The sequence below is a fragment of the Phocoena sinus genome, chromosome 11 (genome assembly GCF_008692025.1).
Source record: "Phocoena sinus isolate mPhoSin1 chromosome 11, mPhoSin1.pri, whole genome shotgun sequence".
Classification (NCBI taxonomy): Eukaryota; Metazoa; Chordata; class Mammalia; order Artiodactyla; family Phocoenidae; genus Phocoena; species Phocoena sinus.
The window spans coordinates 25,198,380-25,221,860 of NC_045773.1; the positions used below are offsets into that span (position 1 = coordinate 25,198,380).

General features: G+C 37.9%; 1 long non-coding RNA gene across 1 annotated transcript in view; it reads right to left on the bottom strand.

Annotated features, from left to right (window-relative positions):
• Positions 1-555: 555 nt before the first annotated feature.
• LOC116761953 overlaps positions 556-23,481 on the bottom strand; it is a 108,494-nt gene continuing 85,568 nt past the window's right edge. Inside the window, exon 2 of the long non-coding RNA XR_004352177.1 lies at positions 556-811. This is a non-coding gene — a long non-coding RNA (uncharacterized LOC116761953). The remainder of the gene's footprint in view (positions 812-23,481) is intronic.

The following is a 23,481-nucleotide window of genomic DNA, read 5'->3' on the forward strand; positions in this document are numbered from 1 at the left end:
GGTAATAAAATCAAAATAAGCGAGTGAACCAAAACTCTATCAAAAAAGAACAGATTGAACCTTATAAAGGACATTTGATGGGGTCTCAAAGGATTCAGAAATCTGTCTTGTTACTATCATATATTTGGTTAATGATTGAAGTCCTTAACAGCGCTTGCGTTAGTATAGCATAAGGAGCATTGGTTTTTCGAGAGCCATTTTTAAAGATTACTTAATCCTGGATAAGTCTATTTTGGGCATCTCATATCAAATCCAAAGCGAACTTTAAAATAAAATTGATTTCATTACTTCAGGTAAATTATACATCTCTTGACTTAACATGTAATCTAGTAAAAAATTCTCCCAAGACTATTCTTTTCTTCCCTCTGTTTTTTGAAGTCCATTCTCTCCTACCCCATAATTTAAGGAAACCTCCATTCCATGTATTGTAATTGGAGCATAAGTGAATTTTCCTCAAACTGGGGCGTCCACAGACCAGTGGGGGATGACTTACCTCTTCTTGGGGTTCTGTGAATTCCCTATGAGATGTGTAAAGGGATGAAAGCATACACTGAGTCATGCAGATGAACATTTTTAAATGAAATATGGCCACATGATGTCAATATCTGAAGGTTTTCAAATATATTGCAAGTTCTCTCATACTCCCCCCTTCCAAAAGAGGATTCTAATTTTCCTTCCCTTGGATGCAGACAAGACTTAGTGACTTGCTTCTAATGAGAAGAATGAGGTAAGGTGATCTTGCATGACTCCCAAGGCTAGGCTGGAAAAGGCGATATGGCTTCCACCTGGCTCTCTGTCTTGGGGCATGTACCTGGGAAGAAAGTGAGACACCATTAAGAAATGTTGCTTTCCTAAAGCTGTCACGCCACAGACCCAATGAAGAGATTTCATAGATGCTGGTAGAGGAACCCCAGCTGTTCAAGTCTTCCCAGCCCAGCTACTGGGCATGCGAGTGATAAAGACTTCCAGCCTCAGCCACCATCTGACTACAACCTCATGAAAGACCGCCCCCTCCACAAGCCAGAACTACCCAGCTGAACCCCTGATGGGTTCCTGACCCAAAGAAACCATGAGAGAGAAGTAATGATGCTGTTCTGAGCCACTGAGTTTTGTGGTGTTTGTTAAAAAGCAAAAGATAACTACTACGGTGTCCTTCTTTGCAGTTGGGTTTATGATACATTGCAACCATGTATTTATTAGAGAATAGAGAAGAGAGGCAGACTTAATATATGCGTGTCGAGTGAGGGGTAAAGTAGTTCCAGTAGAGGAAAGTGACAGGAAAATGGCTCATCACCCCCAACTTGATGTTTGAGTAGGGCTGAACTCAGGAATCTTTGTTCGGTCAATTCCATACTTGTGTCACAAGCAGTTACTGGGCTCCAGCAAAGCAGCATCAGCAATTCCATTTAACAAATGCAATCAGTTTTAATTGTATTGGCTTGGCTTGGCTTTTATTTTGTCCTCTGATTCCACTTAACTTTACATCTGCTTATATCTAGGTTTATATGTAAGCATTTAAGTAGCATTATAATAAAATCACTGGATACACCAGCAAACCACAGTTTTTCTTTCAAAGGAATCTTAAATTTGAGAATCAATGAGGGAAGATCATCAGGAAGGCATATGTGTCTATGACACACTGTCATCTCATTCACTGTTGCCAAAGAAGTAATACCTCCCACTATGCACCCTAGAACATTCTTCATAATTGTCCATACATATAATGGTTCAGCTGTAAGGTTAGTGTATCTGTCTGTAAGTCTCCCAGTTTAAGTCTTATGTTTGAAACTCATGTTACTGACAGTGATGTCTTCAGTCCTTGTATTCCTAGTACACGTGGCCTGACTTTTTTTCATCAGCAATCACTTTCTCTTCCTGTTTATCAGTTTCAGCTAGAAAGTTCATCAGCAATCACTTTCTCTTCCTGTTTATCAGTTTCAGCTAGAAAGTGGCCACCTGTCTTTGTAGTGCCCTCGACTTCCCCAACATAAATTTTTGAGTAGGGAACTTAAATGACATTTTAATTCAGACCACTGTCAATGTACCTTTCAAATCTATTCATTCATTCTCCTATTACCCTTAAATTAAAATATAGAAACAATTGATAACTTTGGTTAATATATTTACATGGGTATTTTTGTCTTACGGGGATGATTGACAGACATAATGTAGCTTTCTGTTATAAGCTGTGACACATATCTGAAGTATTTTCATATTTTAAAGCAGTAGATTATTAATTATTATAGTAACAATATCAGTCATCTCTTGCAGTCTGGAAGTATTTGCCCAGTACAGTGTTAAACGTTTCATCTGTATTCTTTCATTTAATCCACACAATTTAATGACTTATGTAAAATTGCCAGTTACAATGGCTTGGAGAGATGGTCATTTGTCCAAAGTTAACATAACTGGAAACAGAGGAGCTAAGATTTGAACCCAGATAAATTTTCCCTTAGCAACTCCGTTTTGTAACTTTTCTAAATTCTTTTGACTGTTGGTACTTTGTTTACCATATTTCAGTAAAGCTAAGTTGTCGTCAGTTGTGAGGTGTTCCATTATTTATGAGCCAGTATGACAAAGACTGACAGTTAAACTATGACACAGCACTTTAGCACTAGAATTTTTATTTTATGATTTGAAAGTGCTCTATTTAATAAACAGACCTAGTTAGACATATGTGTTTTTTATTTATTTTTATTAATTTATTATTTTTGGCTGCATTGGGTCTTCGTTGCCACGTGGGCTTTCTCTAGTGGTAGCGAACGGGGGCTACTCTTCGTTGCGGTGCGTGGGCTTCTCATTGCGGGGGCTCCTCTTGTTGTGGAGCATGGCCTCTAGGCGCGCGGGCTTCAGTAGTTGTGGCGCACAGGCTCAGTAGTTGCGGTGCACAGGCTTAGTTGCTCCACAGCATGTGGGATCTTCCCGGACCAGGGCTCAAACCCTTGTCCCCTGCATTGGCCACCAGGGAAGCCCTGTACATATGTTTTTATCAAACATTACTGTTGTACATGTATAACACAGAAAGCATAAGCATAAACAAAACAAATGGGAGGAGGTATTTTCTGGAACTTCCCATCAAGAGTCTGGTTCTTCTGAATCATTTTGCAGATGAGGGTCGTTAGGGACATTCTACAATGTCATCCTCCATGTCAAGGAGAATATTGATGATGTAGCATTTCTGAAAAGAATGTTCCATTATTGGGTCTGGAATTTTCTTCCAAGCTGCTGTCATCCTTTCCAGAAGTTTTGATATGTATTTGCAGGCAAAGTTAATGCCTCTCATTTAAGTATTTAAAAATGCACATCATAGAGTCAATGGAATATGATATTATTATGTTTCCTGCAAACCATGTTAAAAACTCAACTATCCACAAATTTAGTATTTTACAGTGTTTTAGTTATACTAGGCATCTAGGTTTAATATCAGACTTTAGCCTGATGTATATTACCATACATTTATGTTGCTTTACTTACATTATGTCCATTGTTTTGAATGCTTAGAGATATGTCAGATACCAGTTTAAATTCTTTGCATGTGTTAACTCATTAAACCCAAGGAAGTGGTATATTGTCCATTGTATCAATAAAGAAACTAAGATTTAGAGAATTTAAATAATTTATTCAAAGTTACATTGCTTCTTAAATGACAAAGCCAGAGTTTGACTTTACTCTCTGTGACACCAGATTGCATTCTGCTAACTGCTTTGCGATATTACCGTTCACATAAACACACACAGTTGCAATATGAGAATCGGTAACTAATATTAATGATCCTTCTTATGTGCTATGTAAATGATTTCTACTTCCCTTAGCCTTCCCTTTGCTTGCACGTGAGTATATAAAGTACCCTACATGTGGATTTTTATTGACTCCTCTCTCCCTGAGGCCAAATATTAACAGTAACCCTTCAGGGACTGATCTGGTGGTAATGGGCCAACATTTCTTACAGCCTGGCAATGCATCACTCCATGGCCATTTTGCTTTAAAGGTTTCTGAGGGAAGTAGCTATAAAATGACCATAGTACTGGCCATGTCACAGAACTCTTTACACAGATACAGGTCCGTGCATTCCTGTTTACCACTGATCAGAAAATTTAATCTTGGCAATCATTCTCTAGAAAATTAATGTTGCTTACATTACATGTTTATGACCCACCATATAAAAAGGAAGGAATATGTGCAATTGCTTTATGATGATGTGCCTGAAGCAAAATACTTTATTATTAGGTACTGCCCAGGGGAGCCATGCTTAGGTTTTTATCTTGCTTTTTTAAAAAGAAGGAAAATAATCACAGAGGAACTCTGACCTCATTTTATAATTGGGGGTCAGTGACACCAATAGTTAGCCACACAAGTAATGAACCCAGGAATGACTTAGAAAATAAAGTGAAGCAGCTTTTGTAATGTTAGGTCATGGATTTGGAAACTTTTATTTAAACATTCTTCCCATGATACTGCATCTTTTTTTCTTTTTTTCTTTTTTTTTTTTTTGCGGTACGCGGGCTTCTCACTGTTGTGGCCTCTCCCGTTGCGGAGCACAGGCTCCGGACGCGCAGGCTCAACGGCCATGGCTCACGGGCCTAGCCGCTCCGCCGCATGTGGGATCTTCCCAGACCGGGGCACCCACCCATGTCCCCTGCATCGGCAGGCGGACTCTCAACCACTGCGCCACCAGGGAAGCCCGATACTCCATGTTTAACAACTCTGTCCAGGTGTGTGGAAACAAGAAGAGGATTTTTGTGTTTGTGAGCCATGCTTTCCTGAGAAAATGTCAGCTTTATATGAAAAGACTTGTGAGACACTGTGAACCAATTCTGACCCAAATGAGATGCACTGTAAAAGAAGATACCTGTGCTTTCTCCCATTTTCTCGAGTCTTGGCATCTGGCACCACCACCTCCCCAGCTACCTAAAGTCGGAATCATTATTGACTTGCCTCTCTTATTTGGTCCCTATATCCAATACATTTCTGAGTCCTCTTATTCTCCCTCCACAGTAACTCCCTACCTAATCTGCCTGCTTCTCTCTATCCTGCCATTACTTCCAGTTACCACCATGGCCCACCTGGATAACTGCATCAATCTTTGTAATCTAACTGAGGCTTTCTGCCTCTGATCCTGCTGTTTCTGAAGCCAGAAACCTCATCAGGTGACTTCTCAAACTCTTTGATGACTTCCTGTGGCTCTTGGGATAAGGCCCCAAGTCCAATGTTTAGCTCACAAGGCCCTTCATGGTGAGGCCCCTGTTGACTTCCCAAGTCCCATCTCTCTCCTTCCCATGGAGGGCCTTGAAAGGGCCTAAAATATCCTGTACTTTCAAGTCCATGGTTAGATTTTATACCTTCTTAAGATGACTCCCTCCATGCCCAGGCTTGTGTCATACCTCCTGCTCTGTGTCTTTTTACTTCTTTATGATGATCCCATCACTTAGTTAACTCTTATTAGAACTACTCACTTGTTTACCTTCTCTACCAATCATGAATTCCTTGCAAGCAGAAACTGTCTCTTGTTCACAGTTGTAAGTCATACCGTATGGAGCACTTGTGGTACAGAGGATGATTTGAAGCAGTACACAGATGCTCTCTTTTAAACTTTTAAAGACTATCCTACGTTTTTTATGTTTATATTCTCTTTATAACAAGTAGCTTGTTTTCTTTATCATGAACCTCAGATGCACAGGATTAAATTAACTATAAAAAAATTTTTTTTTAATTAACTATAATCTTTATTCTGTGGCACAGTCATCATTGGTCCTTTCATGACCCATTTATATTTATTTTGCTAGTTATTTTATACCTTAAGAAGCATCCCTAAATTCAACGTGCAAAACAGAAGCTAAGATCGTCATAATAGGCAACTTCTAGCCATATGGTACATGGGTTCTGTTCTTCTGCATCATTGTACCTGACCCAACATACTGTGATCACCATTCTCTCACTTTCTTCACTTGCCTCTCTGTTTCTAAACTTTATTTTTTTTTTAATATTATGAAAGGTATTTAATAATTCAATTTTTAAATATATTCTACCTTCCTTTTTAATTAAATACATGCAATTGCATATCAAAACAGAGTAGAAGAGTGTATTTCCTTTTCTTATTGAGATATAATTGACATATAACACTATATTAGTTTCAGGTGTACAGCATAATGACTTAATACTTGTATATATTGCAAAAATGATCACCACAATAAGTTTAGTTAACATCCATCAGTATACATAGTTGCAAATTTTTTTCTTGTGATAAGAATTTTTTAAATCTACTCTCTAGCAACTTTCAAATTTGTAATGCTGCATTATTAACTATAACTACCGTACTTTCCATTCCAAACCTGATTTTCTTATGTTAGTTGTTTTTAACTTTATAAAAAGCATATCACACTTAAGCGATACTTAGGGCTTTCTCCACTTAATATAATGTTGCTGAGAGTCCTCTGTATTATTATGTGCTATTGTAGTTCACTCGGTTTGACTGCTGTATTCCACTGATAACTATATCACAGTTTAAGCATCCACTCACCCATTGGTGGGCACCTGGGTTGTCACCAGGTTTTTGCCTTTGTGCACAGTGGTGCTCTGAACATTTGAGTATATGCCTCTTGTTGCACATGGGTAAACGTTTCACTGTAGAACTGCTGTTAAAGAGAAGGTGAATTCATATCTTCTAGAGATAATACCAAACTAGATTTAATGAGATGGCACCAACTTACCCTCCTACCCATAACGTACATGAAAACCTATGGATCCATATCCTCTCCATTACTCGGTATTGTCAGCCTTCTTCATTTTGGCCACTCAGCTACCAGGAAAATGGATCTCACGTGATCTTGATTTGTATTTTCCTGATCACTAATAATACTGAACATTTCTTTAGGCATGTATTGTACATATGTGTTTCCTCCCCTGTGAGATGTTTACTCCTGTTTTCTGCCCATTTTTCTCTTGGATTCTTTGTGTTATTCCTGCTGGTTTGTAGACATTTTTACATATTTTGATAGCAGTTCTTTGAAGACTACATGTACTTATTGTATAATATCATATTGAAGTTGGTAACTCATCTTTGTAATATCTTTAAGGTATCCTAACAAAAACAAAGTTCTTAAGATAACATGTATGACATTCAGTAATACCAAAGTAGATTTCTAGATAACATGGCAAGGAGTGAAATTACCTGATTTCTTGACTGATGAAGTGGGTTGTGGTGGAGTATAGGTTTTGCCCTGTATTTGAGCTGTTTTTGAACTAGAACCTATTGCTTAAGGTGCTAGGCGCATCACAGGCACTCGGCCAGAACTTGCTGGAATGAACTAAAATACCCTGTGGAAAAAGGCGCACTAATAAGAACATTTACCCTCCAAGTTGTTTAAACAGATGGCATGTTTTTGAAAGAAGAAAAATTGTAAGAGAAACTAAAGAACAGGACTGATTTCCAGTTGATTTTCATGGTGTTGGGGAAATGGTGTTTTTGGCAGACTATTGCATGTGGTTAGGTTGGGCAATTTTCCCCTTTTCTAAGACAGTATTTTGGGGACACGCTGGTACAGGTGTTTTGTACTGACTCATCTAAAAGAGACTTTTGCATATATTGTGAAAATTCTCTTTGGAGTTAAAGAAAGGGAAAGAATTAAATACTGCTCCTCTTACAAGTCATCCATGACCTCAAATCCCCCCAAGTGGACCCACCTCTCTCTCCTTCTTCTTCACTCCTTAGTTCTCACTCAGACACAAAGCAGGACATACCAGCACAGACATTCTGATTTGAAATCATAATGTAAAAATTTTTACATTATTTTTATTCTTACATGATTTTTGATATATATATATATATATATATATTTTTTTTTTTTACCTAAAATATGGGGTCAACCAAACTCCCTGAGACTCTTCCTGTGACTACCCTCTACTCAATGTTCCTATCTCCCTTGAAGGCCAAGGCAGAGGCAGGAATACATTGGGCCCAAGGGATGGGGTGAGGATATCTTTTATATTTATATAGTATTGTTTCTCAGTATGAAAGTTAAGTAGTATATTTTTAATTTTATAGCATATTATATTTTACAACACAGAAGACTGTATCTCACATATATGTAGTATAAGAAATACTATTACTCATACCCTAAGTACCCATCGCCCAGCTTAAGTAACTGACCTTTATCAGTCTACTGCAACTCCACATGTCAGTCCCTCTCTCCTCACTTATTTATTTATTCAAAAGCGTTCATTTGAATGATTATTATGTATCATGCACTGTTCTAGGTAATACAAAACAGTAAAATAAAAAACAGACAAAAAGCTCTGACTCCTGGAGCTTACATTTTATAAAAGGAAGCTACCATTTTTAATTTCGGGTTTATCATTCCCTTTTCCATATAAATATATATATCTCCAAACAATATATTAGTTTACTATTATACTATCTAGTGTTCTTCTGTGCCTTGCTTTTTTCACTTAATGTATTTGTGCGTGAAATGCTAGTTCATCCATTTTCAATATTTCTGGACTTCCGTTATGTAAATACTTCACAGCATATCCCTCTTCCTGTTTATGGATATTAGGATTATCTTCAGATTTTTGCTATTACGAACAATGCTGCTATGAAATGGTATCATATGACACGTATATTATACACATTATATTTGTGAGTCATTTCTGTTGTGCATAGCAATAACTCATTGTTCATTGTTGTATAGTTTGTATGGGTATGTATATACCCAATTTATTTGTAATTACTTCAACATTTGAGTCATTTCAAGGGTTTGTTTAATGCCATGTTTATGTACATGTCTTTTGAAGCATGTGTTGTGTTGGGTATTGCTGGGTCTTAAGATATATGTAAGTCCAATTATAGTAGATACAGTCAAATAATTATCCAAAGGGATAATACAGTTTGCTCTCCCACAGCCATTCTGCTGGCTGTGCATCAAATTGTGCTTTTAATTTCCGTTTACTTGATGATTAATGAAGGTGAGCACTCTGTAAAAGTTCATTTGTTGTTTGATATCATATTTTATAAAGTACCAGTTCAACACTTTCACCCACTTTATTCTGTTGAGTCGTCTGGCCTTTTTTTATTGATTTGAAAAAATATATACAGGAGTATTCCCAAACACATAAAGGATAGAACCAATGGCAAATAGAAGAGGTAATAATAGGCACATTTGTCTTATTATCAATCTGAGGTAAAATTCAATATTTCACTTAAATATGACATTAGTATAGGTTTCAAAAATTGATTTATCAGCATAAGGAAGTTCCCTTTCATGATTATAAAATATAGTTTGCTATATTTTATCATGAAAGCAAGTAGAATTTCTTAAGTGCCTTTTCTGCACCTATTGAGATAATTGTGTGCATTTTCTCCTTCGTGTTATTGACATGTTGATTTGTATTGATTGATTTTTGAATTTTAACCCAACCATGCATTCCTAGAGTAAGTTCGTTTTTTTCTAGTATAGTATCCTTTTCGAATATTGCTGGATTCAGAATTCTAATACTTTGCTTAGAATTTAAAAAATCTATTTTCATGGGAAAGGTTGGCCTATAGGTTTACTTTCTTGGAATAGCCTTGTCAGCTTTTGTTATTAAGGTTATGCTAGCCTCAAAATCACATTGGAGAATAATACCTCTTCATTCTTCTGACCTCTCTCTCCCTTTCCTAATTCTCTCTTCACCTGTATCTAACTTCTATTAAGCCCATTGGTGTGTACTTAACTTCACTTATTACGTTTTTTTAATTCTCAACTTTCCACTTGATCCCATTGTATAATATCCAGTTTTCCACCAGAATTCTCTATTTTGTTAATTAATGTTTTAACCTATTTACCCTGATTATTTTAATATCCATGTCTGATAACAAATATATCTGGATATCCTGTGGTTCTGTTTTTAATATTTATTCCTTTCTCTTGGTTATTAGTCAAGTCTCATCTTTTTGGGTATTTTGCTATTTTTGTTTGAGTGCTGAACATTGACTTTGAAAAACTGTAGAAATAATTTAAGATTCTGAACTGTTCATTTCATAACAGCAAATTCCATTAAGGAGAAACATAGTTCAGATTTCAGGCCTACTTCCTTGGGATTTCACTCTCCAGTTGTAGAATTGCAAGTTCTTCCTGTATTGATATTGTCCTGTCAATGTTTTCAAATATATTTAAAAAAATATTTTGTTGAGCTTGTCTAGTTATTCTCAGAGGGAGAATTTGTCTAAAATTAGTATGCTATTGCCAGAAGGGGCACCAGTTATGTTATTGGATTTTAATTTGTGTTTTCCATAGTTCAAAATAGTTGGGCCTTTTAAAATAAGCTTATCAACCACTAGTGTTTTCACTTATGCACGTTTCTATCTACTTATTCATTTTTTTATTGAGCCATAGAAATTATGTTATCATATGGGTTTTTATTCTCATTATGTGTATTTTAAATTCTTTCTCTCTAGCTACAGTTTTTTAATTCTTTAATTATTTGTTTTGATGAACTTAAGTATTTTTTAATGTAGTTATATTCATCAGTCTTTTCTCTTTTGAGCCTTTTATCTTTTGAAAAAAAATTATTTATTTAGTTTATACAGCAGGTTCTTATCAGTTATCTGTTTTATACATATTAGTGTATGTATGTCAATCCCAATCTCCCAATTCATCCTACCACCACCACCACCCTCACTGCCCTCTGCTTGGTGTCCATACGTTTGTTCTCTACAACTGTGTCTTTATTTCTGCCTTGCATACTGGTTTTTCTAGATTCCACATATATACGTTAACATGTGATATTTGTTTTTCTCTTTCTGACATACTTCACTCTTTGTGACAGTCTCTAGGTCCATCCACATCTCTACAAATGACCCAATTTCATTCCTTTTTATAGCTGAGTAATATTCCATTGTATGTATGTACCATGTCTTCTTTATCCATTCGTCTGTCACTGGGCATTTAGGTTTCTTCCATGCCCGGCCATTGTGAATAGTGCTGCAATGAATATTGGGGTGCATATGTCTTTTTGAATTATGGGTTTCTCTGGGTATATGCCCAGTAGTGGGATTGCTGGGTCATATGGTAATTCTATTTTTAGCTTTTTAAAGAACCTCCATACTCTTCTCCATAGTGGCTGTATCAGTTTACATTCCCATCAACAGTGAAAGAGGGTTCCCTTTTCTCCACACCCTCTCTAGCATTTGTTGTTTGTAGATTTTCTGATGATGCCCATTCTAACTGGTATGAGGTGATACCTCATTGTAGTTTTGATTTGCATTTCTCTAATAATTAGTGATATTAAGCAGCTTTTCATGTGCCTCTTGGCCATCTGTATGTCTTCTTTGGAGAAATGTCTGTTTAGGTCTTCTGCCCATTTTTTGATTGGGTTGTTTGTTTTCCTAATATTGAGCTGCATGAGCTGTTTATATATTTTGGAGATTAATCCTTTGTCCGTTGATTCATTTGCAAATATTTTCTCCCATTCTGAGAGTTGTCTTTTTGTCTTGTTTATAGTTTCCTTTGCTGTGCAAAAGCGTTTATGTTTCATTAGGTCCCATTTGTTTATTTTTGTCTTTGTTTCCATTTCTCTAGGAGGTGGGTCAAAAAGGATCTTGCTGTGATTTATGTCATAGAGTGTTTTGCCTATGTTTTCCTCTAAGAGTTTTATAGTGTCCGGTCTTATATTTAGGTCTTTAATCCATTTTAGGTTTATTTTTGTGTCTGGTGTTTTTGAGTGTTCTAATTTCATTCTTTGACATGTAGCTGTCCAGTTTTCCCAGCACGACTTACTGGAGAGACTGTCTTTTCTCCTTTGTATATTCTTGCCTTCTTTTTTATAGATTAGTTGACCATAGGTGCGTGGGTTTATCTCTGGGCTTTCTATCCTGTTCCATTGATCTATATTTCTGTTTTTGTGCCAGTACCATATTATCTTTATTACTGTAGCTTTGTAGTATAGTCTGAAGTCAGGGAGTCTGATTCCTCCAGCTCTTTATTTTTTCCCTCAAGACTGCTTTGGATATTCAGGGTCTTTTGTGTCTCCATACAAATTTTACAATTTTTTGTTCTAGTTCTGTAAAAAATGCCATTCATAATTTGATAGGGTTTGAATTGAATCTGTAGATTGCTTTGGGTAGAATAGTCATTTTCACAATATTGATTCTTCCAATCCAAGAACATGGTATATCTTTCTACCTGTTTGTGTCATCTTTGATTTCTTTCATCAGTGTCTTGTAGTTTTCTGAGTACAGGTCTTTTACCTCCTTAGGTAGGTTTATTCCTAGGTATTTTATTCTTTTTGTTGTGATGGTAAATGGGATTGGTTTCTTAATTTCTTTTTCTGATCTTTTGTTGTAAGGAATGCCAGAGATTTCTGTGCATTAATTTTGTATCCTGCAACTTTACCAAGTTCATTGATTAGCTCTAGCAGTTTTCTGGTGCATCTTTAGGATTTTCTATGTATAGTATCATGTCATCTGAAAACAGTGACAGTTTTACTTCTACTTTTCCAATTTGAATTCTTTTTATTTTTTTTCTTCTCTGATTGTCATGGATAGGACTTCCAAAACTATGTTGAATAACATGCAGCTCAATAACAAACAAACAAACAACCCAATCCAAAGATGGGCAGAAGACCTAAATAGACATTTCTCCAAAGAAGATATACAGATTGCCAACAAACACCTGAAAGAATGCTCAACATCATTAATCATGAGAGAAATGCAAATCAAACCTAAAATGAGATATCATCTCACACTGGTCAGAAGGACTGTCATCAAAAAATCTAGAAACAATAAATGCTGGTGAGGGTGTGGAGAAAAGGGAACACTCTTGCACTGCTGGTGGGAATGTGAATTGGTACAGCCACTATGGAGAACAGTATGGAGGTTCCTTAAAAAACTACAAATAGAGCTACCATATGACCCAGCAATCCCACTACTGGGCATATACCCTGAGAAAACCATAATTCAAAGAGTCATGTACCAAAATGTTCATTGCAGCTCTATTTACAATAGCCAGGAGATGGAAACAACCTAAGTGTCCATCATCGGATGAATGGATAAAGAAGATGTGGCACATATATACAATGGAATATTACTCAGCCATAAAAAGAAACAGAATTGAGTTATTTGTAGTGAGGTGGATGGACCTAGAGTCTGTTATACAGAGTGAAGTAAGTCAGAAAGAGAAAGACAAATACAATATGCTAACACATATATATGGAATATAAGAAAAAAAAATGTCATGAAGAATCTAGGGATAAGACGGGAATAAAGACACAGACCTACTAGAGAATGGACTTGAGGATATGGTGAGGGGGAAGGGTAAGCTGTGACAAAGTGAGAGAGTGTCATGGACATATATACACTACCAAACGTAAAATAGATAGCTACTGGGAAGCAGCTGCATAGCACAGGGAGATCAGCTCCGTGCTTTGTGACCACATGGATGGGTGGGATAGGGAGGGTGGGAGGGATGGAGATGCAAGAGGGAGGAGATATGGGAACATATGTATATGTGTAACTGATTCACTTTGTTATAAAGCAGAAACTAACACACGATTGTAAAGCAATTATACTCCAATAAAGATGTAAAAAAAAAAAAAAACAGTGGCAAGAGTGGACATTCTTGTTTCATTCCTGATCTTAGAGGAAATGCTTTCAGGTTTTCACCGTTGGGAATGATGTTTGCTGTGGGTTTGTCATATAGGGCCTTTATTATGTTGAATAGGTTCCCTCTGTGCCCACTTTCTGTAGAGTTTTTATCATAAATGGGTGTTGAATTGTGTCAAAAGCTTTTTCTGCATCTGTTGAGATGGTCATATGGTTTTTATTCTTCACTTTGTTAACATGGTGTATCACATTGATAGATTTGCGTATATTGGAGAATCCTTGCATCCCTGGGATAAATCCCACTTGATCATGGTGTATGATCCTTTTAATATGTTGCTGGATTCTGTTTGCTAGTATTTTGTTGAGGATTTTGCATCTATATTCATCAATGATAATGGTCTGTAATTTTCTTTTTTTTGTAGTATCTCTGTCTGGTTTTGCTATAAGGGTGATGGTGGCCTCGTAGAATGAGTTTGGGAGTGTTCCTTCCTCTGAAATTTTTTGGAAGAGTTTGAGAAGGATGGGTTTTAGCTCTTCTCTAAATGTTTGATAGAATTCACCTGTGAAGACATCTGGTCCTGTACTTTTGTTTGTTGGAAGTTTTTTTTTTTTTTTTTTTTGCGGTACGCGGGCCTCTCACCGTTGTGGCCTCTCCCGTTGCAGAGCACAGGCTCTGGACGCACAGGCTCAGCAGCCATGGCTCACGGGCCTAGCCGCTCCATGGCATGTGGGATCTTCCCGGACCGGCGCTCGAACCCGTGTTCCCTGCATCGGCAGGCAGACTCTCAACCACTGCACCACCAGGGAAGCCCACGTTGGAAGATTTTTAACCAGTTTCAATTTCATTACTTGTGATTGGTCTGTTCATATTTTCTGTTTCTTCCTGGTTCAGTCTTGGAAGCTTATACCTTTCTACGAATTTGTCCATTTCTTCCAGGTTGTCCATTTTATTGGCCTAGAGTTACTTGTAATAGTCTCTTAGGGTGCTTTGTATTTCTGTGGTGTCCATTGTAGCTTCTCCTTTTTCACTTCTGATTTTATTGATTTGAGTTCTCTCCCTCTTTTTCTTGATGAGTCTGACTGAAGGTTTATCAATTTTGTTTATCTTCTCAAAGAACCAACGTTTAGTTGTGTTGATCTTTGCTGTCATTTCCTTCGTTTCTGTTTCATTTATTTCTGCTCTGATCTTTATGATTTATTTCCTTCTACTACCTTTGGGTTTTGTTTGTTCTTCTTTCTCTAGTTGTTTTAGGTGTAAGGTTAGGCCGTTTATTTGAGATTTTTCTTGTTTCTTGAGGTAGGATTGTATTGCTATAAACTTCCCTCTTAGAACTGCTTTTGCTGCATCCCATAGGTTTTGGGTCATTGTGTTTTCATTGTCATTTGTTTCTAGGTATTTTTTGAATCTGTTTCCTGATGGAAGGGACTGGTGGTGGGTAGAGCTGTGTGTTGCTCTGGTGGGCAGAGCTCAGTAAAACCTTAATCCGCTTGTCTGCTGATGGGGGGGCTGGGTTCCCTCCTTGTTGGTTGTTTGGCCTGAGGCGATCCAGCACTGGAGACTACAGGTCCTTTGGTGGGGCTAATGGCGGACTCTGGGAGGGCTCACACCAAGGAATACTTCCCAGAACTTCTCCTGCCAGTGTCCTTGTCCCTGCGGTTAGCCACAGCCACCTCCCACCTGTGCAGGAGACCCTCCAACACTAGCAGGTAGGTCTGGTTCAGTCTCCTATGGGGTCACTGCTTCTTCCCTGGGTCCTGATGCTCACACTACTTTGTGTGTGCCCTCCAAGAGTAGAGTCTTTGTTTCCCCCAGACCTTTTGAAGACCTGCAATCAATTTCTGCTAGCCTTCAAAGTCTGATTCTCTGGGAATTCCCCCCACCCCTTTTGCCGGACCCCAAGGTTGGGTAGCCTCTTATGAGGCTCAGGACCTTCACTCCAGTGGGTGGACTTCTGTGGTATAATTTTTGTCCAGTTTGTGACTCACCCACCCAGCAGTTATGGGATTTGATTTTATTGTGGTTGTGCCCCTCCTACCGTCTCATTGCAGCTTCTCCTTTGTCTTTGGATGTGGAGTGTCTTTTTTGGTGAGTCCCAGTGTCTTCCTGTCGATGATTGTTCAGCAGTTAGTTGTGATTCCAGTGCTCTCACAAGAGGGAGTGAGCGCATGTCCTTCTACTCCACCTTCTTGAACCAGTCTCACCTATTAATTCATTCTTTGAATAGAAGAAATCAACTCAGATGTGGTAGTACTGTCGTCACATTATATTTGGAGGTTGCTCACTACTCTGGTCAATGGTCGATTTTGACTTCTGTTCTTGCGTGGAAGGCTGAGTACACAAACATTTGTCTAGAACCTGCCCTCGTAGATTAACGACATCCTCCCTGCCATAGGCCAGCTTAGCTTTGGCTTGTTTGAAATGTTCGTGCCTTCTCCGCGCTCCTCTGGCACGGCGTTTCTTCTTCAAAAGAAAGTACACTTTCTTGCCAGTACATCACGAAATTTCACTGAATTCATCTTGTTGTCACAGTACTCTGCTGAGTGAGACATTTTTTAAAGGGAAGGGCTCACTGTCCATCTGCTCAGGTCCTCCACGCTGTTGGAGTGGGCTCTCCCCAGAGCCTTTTATCTTATTTAGGAACTCCTTCCCTATTTCAATGTCATAAAGATATTCTCCTATATTTTTCTCTAACCACTTCATAATTTTTCTTTTAACTTTTGTCTTAATCCATATGCAGTGCATGTTTGTGCATGGAGTGAAGTAGAGATCCAATTTCATTTATTTCCATATGTTTAAGCAGTTATCCCAGAACCATTTATTGAAATTAGGAACTGGCTATATTAAAAACACCTTAAGGGCTTCCCTGGTGGCGCAGTGGTTGAGAGTCCGCCTGCCGATGCAGGGGACACGGGTTCGTGCCCCGGTCTGGGAGGATCCCACATGCCGCGGAGCGGCTGGGCCCGTGAGCCATGGCCGCTGAGCCTGCGCGTCCGGAGCCTGTCCTCCGCAACGGGAGAGGCCACAACAGTGAGAGGCCCGCGTAACGCATAAAAAAAAAAAAAAAAAAAAAAAAAAAAAAAAAAAAAAAACACCTTAATTTCAGAGCGATGTTGTTTCAGTGAACTATGTTCTAAGTCCTGGAGGTCCCTGTTTTCTTAGTATTCATTATCTGTGTCTCCCAAAGAAATGACCTCTTTTAAAGCTCATCTTCCCTCAGATACCCTATGTCTTAATTTTAGCTTCTGTCCCCACATTGTGTCAATATTATTTGCCAGTCAGTGTCTCATAGGTTGTTGGCGGTTTTAAAATCACCCAAATAAAGTGCAAAAACAATGGAAATGCATGGCAAAATAAAATTACAAATATTGCAGAACATGTGAGATCTTACCATCTTAGCAGAATTGCTCTATCCATCCCCAAAGGCAATGACAGAAGGAGGTGTAGCCGAATTAGACCAATTAGTAACGAAAGAAAGGAACCTAAACAAGCGAGATGACACTATAAACACCTCAGAAGAGAAGGACTTGAATGTCAAAATTTAGGAGTGGTCCTTGAGAAAAATGTGTAAAGACCTTGTAGGTTTTTGCAAACTGAACTTTATGTAAAATAAAGTGAAATTGAAGATGTCTGATAGCTCAGTTTTTAACGAATTATACACACACACAGCTAATAGCACTTGATTCTTGCTTTGATTGTTCTATGACATCTCACAGTTGGAAGTATGACTTAAATTCTCTTAAGCATCAACTAAAAGTTTTCATAAATTGTATTTTTCAAGATAAAGCCCCAATCACACTTTTTTCCACTGCTATTTATTATAAAGCTTTGTTGACTCGAGCATGAACAATAACCTGGATAGGGAGGATAGTGAAGCTTCAAACCAAATCTTTGACACAAATCTACTTCTCAATGGACTTATTTCACAAGACAAGTTTAAATCACGATCAGGACCAGGGCTAGGGCAAGGTGACTGAGGTGCCCAGGGCACAAAACTAGGAAAGCATCAACTCTCGCTATACACATAGAAACACTGATCTGATTTCTCTCATTATACCTTAGTTTTGCCTGTTCAAAGATTTAGAATGAAATCAAACAGTATGTTCTCCTTTGTGTCTGCCTTCCTTCACTCAGCATGCTTTTTGAGATTAAGCCATGTTGTCCTGTGTATCAGTAGTTCATTCCCCTTAATTGCTCAATGTTCTGTTTTATAAATTTTCACTTCATAATTTATATATTATAAATATACCATTTTATATTTTATACTATACCTCTATGTAACATTTCATAAATATACCACAGTGTGTTTATCCACTTATCTATTGATGGGCATTTAAGTTGTTTCCACTTGTTGCCTATTACACATAAGGCTGTTGTGATATTTGTGTCCAATCCTTTTTGTGGGCACATGTTGTCATTTCTCTTCAATAAATGCCTAGGAATGAAATTGCTTCATTTACAAGCTGCCAACATATTTTCCCAAAATGTTGTACCATTGTACATAACTGTCTGCAGTGCGTCACAGTTCCAGTTGCTCCACATCCTCACCAATACTTGCTAGTCATTTTTAAATTTAAAAAATTTATTTATTTATTTATTTATTCTTTGCCTGCATTGGGTCTTTGTTGCTGCACGCGGGCTTTCTCTAGTTGTGGCGAGCAGGGGCTACTCTTCGTTGCGGCGCATGGGCTTCTCATTGCAGTGGCTTCTGTTGTTGCGGAGCACGGGCTCTAGGCACGCAGGCTTCAGTAGTGGCAGCACACAGGCTCAGTAGTTGTGGCACATGGGCCCTAGAGCACATGGGCTTCAGTAGCTGTGGTGCATGGGCTCAATAGCTGTGGCTCATGGGCTCTAGAGCACAGGCTCAACAGTTGTGATGCACGGGCTTAGTTGCTCCGCGGCATGTGGGATCTTCCTGGACCAGGGATCGAACCCATGTTCCCTGGATTGGCAGGCAGATTCTTAACCACTGAGCCACCAGGGAAGTCCCTAGTCATTTTAATTTTCGCCATTTTATTGCTGTTAAGTGTTATGTCATTTGTCTTAATGTGCATTCACCTAAAGACTAACATGATGTTAGATATCTTTTCATGTATTTATTAGCTATATATGTTATTTTAGAAGGTGACTTTTAAGTCTTTAGCCTGTTTGTTGATTGAATTGTTTGTCATCTTATTATTGAGTTTAAGAGCTCTTTACATATTCTGGATTATATATTTTGGATATGAGACCTCTGTTAGAGGCATGTATTGATAATATTTTCCCCCAGTCTGTGGCCTGCCTCTTGGTTTTCCTAATGGTGTCCTTTGAAGAGCAAAGAGTTTTAATTTTGATACAGCCCAATGTATCACTTTTTCTTTTATGTTTAGTCTATGAAATCTTTGCCTATTCCAAAGTTCCAAAAATTTCATCCTATATTTTATTTTAAAAATATTATAGTTTTGGCTTTTACCTTTAGGCCTAGGATCTATTATGAATTAATCTTGGTTTATGGCATGAGGTAGACATCATAATTCATTTTTTATTATGAATGTCTGCTGTTCCCACAACATTTAATGAAAACAACTTTACTTTCCCATATAATTACTTTGGAACTTTTCCCAAAGTTCTGTTTACCTTAGGTGCCTGAGTCTTTTTCTAGACTGTTCTGTTCCATTGACCTATATGTCAATTTGTCAGTGCCTTATTGTTGTGATTATTAGAGCTTTATAAAAAACCTTGAAATCAGATAGTGTAACTCTTGCAACTTTATTCCTTTTCAAAATTGTTTTGCCTATTCTTAGTCATATGCATTTCCATTATAAATTCTAAAATCAACTTGTCAGTTTCTACAAAAACATTTGCTGAGGTTTTGACTAGGATGCCATTAAATCTGTAAATAAATTTGACAGCACTGACATCTTAACAATACCGAGTCTACCAATCCATAAGTGTGGTATCTCACTAAGTCTTTTTAAATTTCTCTCAACAGTGTTTAGCAGTTTTCAGTGTAGAGATCCCGCACAGCTTTCGTGAGGTTTATTCCTAGATACGGCAATTGTTTTTGATGCTATCAATTAACCTTTTTAAAATAACTTTTTTTATTTTGAAATAGTTTTAGATTTACAGAAAAATAATGTAAAACTAGGACAAAGAGTTCCCATAAACCCCACATCCAGTTTTCCCTATTATTAACATCTTATTTTATTATGGTATAATTGTCACAATTAGTGAACCAAGACTGATACATTATTATTAACTAAAATTCATAACTTTTCTCAGGTTTCCTTAGTTTTGACCTAGTGTCTGTTTTCTATCCCAGGATCTCATCCAGGTACCATATTACATTTAGTTGTCATGTCTCCTTAGACTCTTCTTGGCAATTTACTTTTTACTATGTTCATGATATTATGTTTTCTTCCTTCAAAATGGTAGATATATTGAATATTCACAGGCCAAAGAGTGAAGTTGGACCCCTATCTCACACCATGGGCAAAAATTACTCAGAATGCATCAATGACGTAAATATAAGAGCCAAAGTTATAAAATTCTTCAAAGAAAGCATAGGAATAAATCTTCATGAACTTTGATTTGGACATGGACTCATATATGACATAGCAACAAAAGAAAAAGTAGGCAAACTGGACTTGCTTAAAATTAAAAACTTTTGTGCATCAAAGGACATTATCAAGAAAAAGACAACCTACAGAATGGATAAAATACTTGCAAATTATACATTTCATTAAGGTTCTAGTATCCAGAATATATAAAGAACTCTTACAACTCAACAACAGAAAGATTAAAAGAACCTATTTAAAAATGGGCAAAGGATTTGAGCAGACCTTTATTCAAAGAAGTAGAAATGGCCAACAGGCACATAAAAAGATGCTCCACATTGTTAGTCATGAGGGAAAACCAAATCCACAGTGAGGCATCACTTTACACCCACTGTGATGGCTGTGATGGAAAACATGAAAAATATCAAGTGTCAGCAAAGATATGGAGAACGTAAAACCTTCCTATGTTGCTGGTAGGAATGTAAAGTGGTTCAGCCAGTTTGGAAAACAGTTTGGCTGTTCCTTAAAAAGTTGAACATAGAATTACTTTATGACCCAGCAGTTCCACTCCTAGGTATATACCCAAAAGAATTGAAAACAAGTACTCAAACAAGTACATGTAAACGCATGTTCATAGCAGCACTATTCACAGTGGCCAAAAGGTGGAAAGAACCCAATGTCCATTAGCAGATGAATGGATAAACGCAATGTGATATAAATGTACGATGGAATGTTATTCTGCCTTTAAAAAGAGGCAAGTACTCACACATGCTACAACACAGATGAACCTTGAAAACATGGTGCTAAGTGGAAAAGGCTAGGCACAACAGGTATGATTCCATTGGTATGAAAAATCCATAGAGATAGAACACAGATTGGTGGTTCTCAGAGGTGGAGTTTGGGAAAGTGGCGAGCAAGTGCTTGGCAGGTACAGGTTTTCCTTTTGGGTGATAAAAATGTTTCAGGACTAGACAGAGGTGGCAGCTGCATGACATCGTGAGCGTACTAAATGCCTCTGAATTTTTCACTTTTAAATGATTCATTTTATGTGTGAATTTCACCTGTATAACAAAAAAAGAGAGACTTTAAAAATGGTAGGGATACTTATCTATTTCGTCACTGCTGTATCTCCAGCTGCTTTGAGAGAACCTGACATGCAGTAAGTACCCAATAAATACCATTGAGTAAATGAAAAACAGCACCTGTCTTTTAAGGCCAAGAATTGTCTCTCATTGCTGGGGCTGGAAAAATGTCTAAATTTGCTTCCAAAAAGAGTTTCTGAACACAGTCACGGCCACAGTAGAAATTCACTGGACACAATTTCCCCCAAAGGACAGAAGACAGGCCCAGATTCTGGAAAACAACATTCTCTACCATCTGTCATCTTTACTTTTGCTAGAGATCTGAAATTGCTGACTGTGGCTCCCTAAGACCCCTGATACTCCCCTGCTTCCCACCCAGCACACCCCAGCAAGAGTACACTTTACTCGCCATACTTACCTGACCACTTACTATAAAAACCCGATGTGCAGTGCAGCAAAGCTCGCCTGTTACGTAAGCCACACTGAGTGGTGTAGATTAACTTTGCCATGAACCACGTGAATAAAACAAGAACGCACAGCAATATAGTTATTTAAAATCCGTAGACATAAATATAGTAGGAATCTTAATTGCCTTCCGTTCTTTGTTTTCAGCATTTATTATGTATCAGGCACTCTAAATGGTACTTTTAATACATCATGTAACTGAATTTTCACCCTGGTAGTCCTGTTTTTAGAGGAAGAAACTAAAGCTTATAGAAGTGAAATAAGTACCCCAGAGTCACATAAGGAGAGGCAGAGCAAGCATTTGAGCTTGGACACTGAATGTCAGCTTTAGTCTGTTTTTGGCCAGTGTGCTTCCTCACAAAGTGGAGTTGACGGTAACTAGTAGCTTACCTACTAGTAGCTTACGCTATTGGTTCCTTGACCAGAGCAAAAAAGACTCCAAGTTTAAACAAACCTCAGGGAAGCTCTCTGATTGTATTAGCATGGGTCACATGCCAACCTCCTGGCCAGAGATGAGAGTGCTAAGATTAGATGTAGTAGATGTAGATTAGATTAGATTGACCCTTGAACGATGCGGGGCAGGGGGTGGGGAGGGGGATGAACCTCTGTGTACTCAAAAATTTGCGTATAATTTTATGGTTGACCTTCCGTATCCAAGTTTCCGCATCTACAGATTCAACCAACCATAGATCATGTTGTACTGTAGTACATATTTATTGAAAATACCCACATATAAGTGGACCCGTGTAGTTCAAACCAGTGTTGTTCAAGGATCAACTGTGCTGTTATTTCCCCAAAGAAAGGGAGGACTGTTCTGGCGTCCAAAACAACAGAAACATTCTATCATCTCACCTAAATTGCAGGCCATAGTTTAAAAGACATCTGCCAAATAACACCATCCACTAGAAACACTGTACAGTAAGCGTAAAAGAGATGTACTCAGTTTGTTGATCAATAATGTCACGAAGAGGATTCCATTCTATCGCCAGACGCCATGATGGAATGAACCAAAAATCAGGACGCAGTGGTTCTAAGTCCCAGCTCAGTCACTCTCTCTCCCCCTGCAGCCGCGGGTAAACCCAATCTGAGCCTTGATTTTCTACCTATAGATACAAGCAATTGCCATAAACAGTTCTCAGAGGCCCTTTTCAAGTCTAGGTAGGTATGATTTTCTTGGTCTAATCTCCAGTTTTGAAGAAAGATTCCTGGATAGCCATGTATGGGAAAAGAGAAGCATTTTATTGCTGTTTTCAGTCCAAATACCTCTTTTCTAATCTTTGTTTGGCCTTGCAGTGCTGGTTTTGCTTGTAGGACCATAAATCCTCTAGTTTTAAGGTCTGATTTTCACAGTGATCACAGGGAATGTGTACATTCTGTGCAATGTCCAGCTTCACCCAGCCAGAACCTCACAGAGGGGAGACGGTAGAGTCATTGTTCAGTACATTGAATCAGTATAATGGAAACAGAATGAAAATTCAACTTTTAGATTTTCTGGGTCAACGTAACTTCACAGTAGTAGAAATTTGGTAATTATTAGTTTTCTTAGATGGGAGTTTCTTAACCTTTTACAATCCACGCCCTTTGATAAACCTAAATATCCCACACCAACCTCCAGAGTTTCTGAAACACAGCCTTGGTTGAGCGGGGGAGGGGGAGAGCCTCGCCTCTTCCTCCGTCTCACCAGAGTCACTGAACCCCAGAATTTAGACTCTTTCTTCTGTAGAGCTTTACTTTCCCTCAGTTGTATTATAAACATTATAAGATGCTTTTTAATTTCCAACTATTAAACTACACCATTGATGGTGTTTTTAATCACCTTCCTAT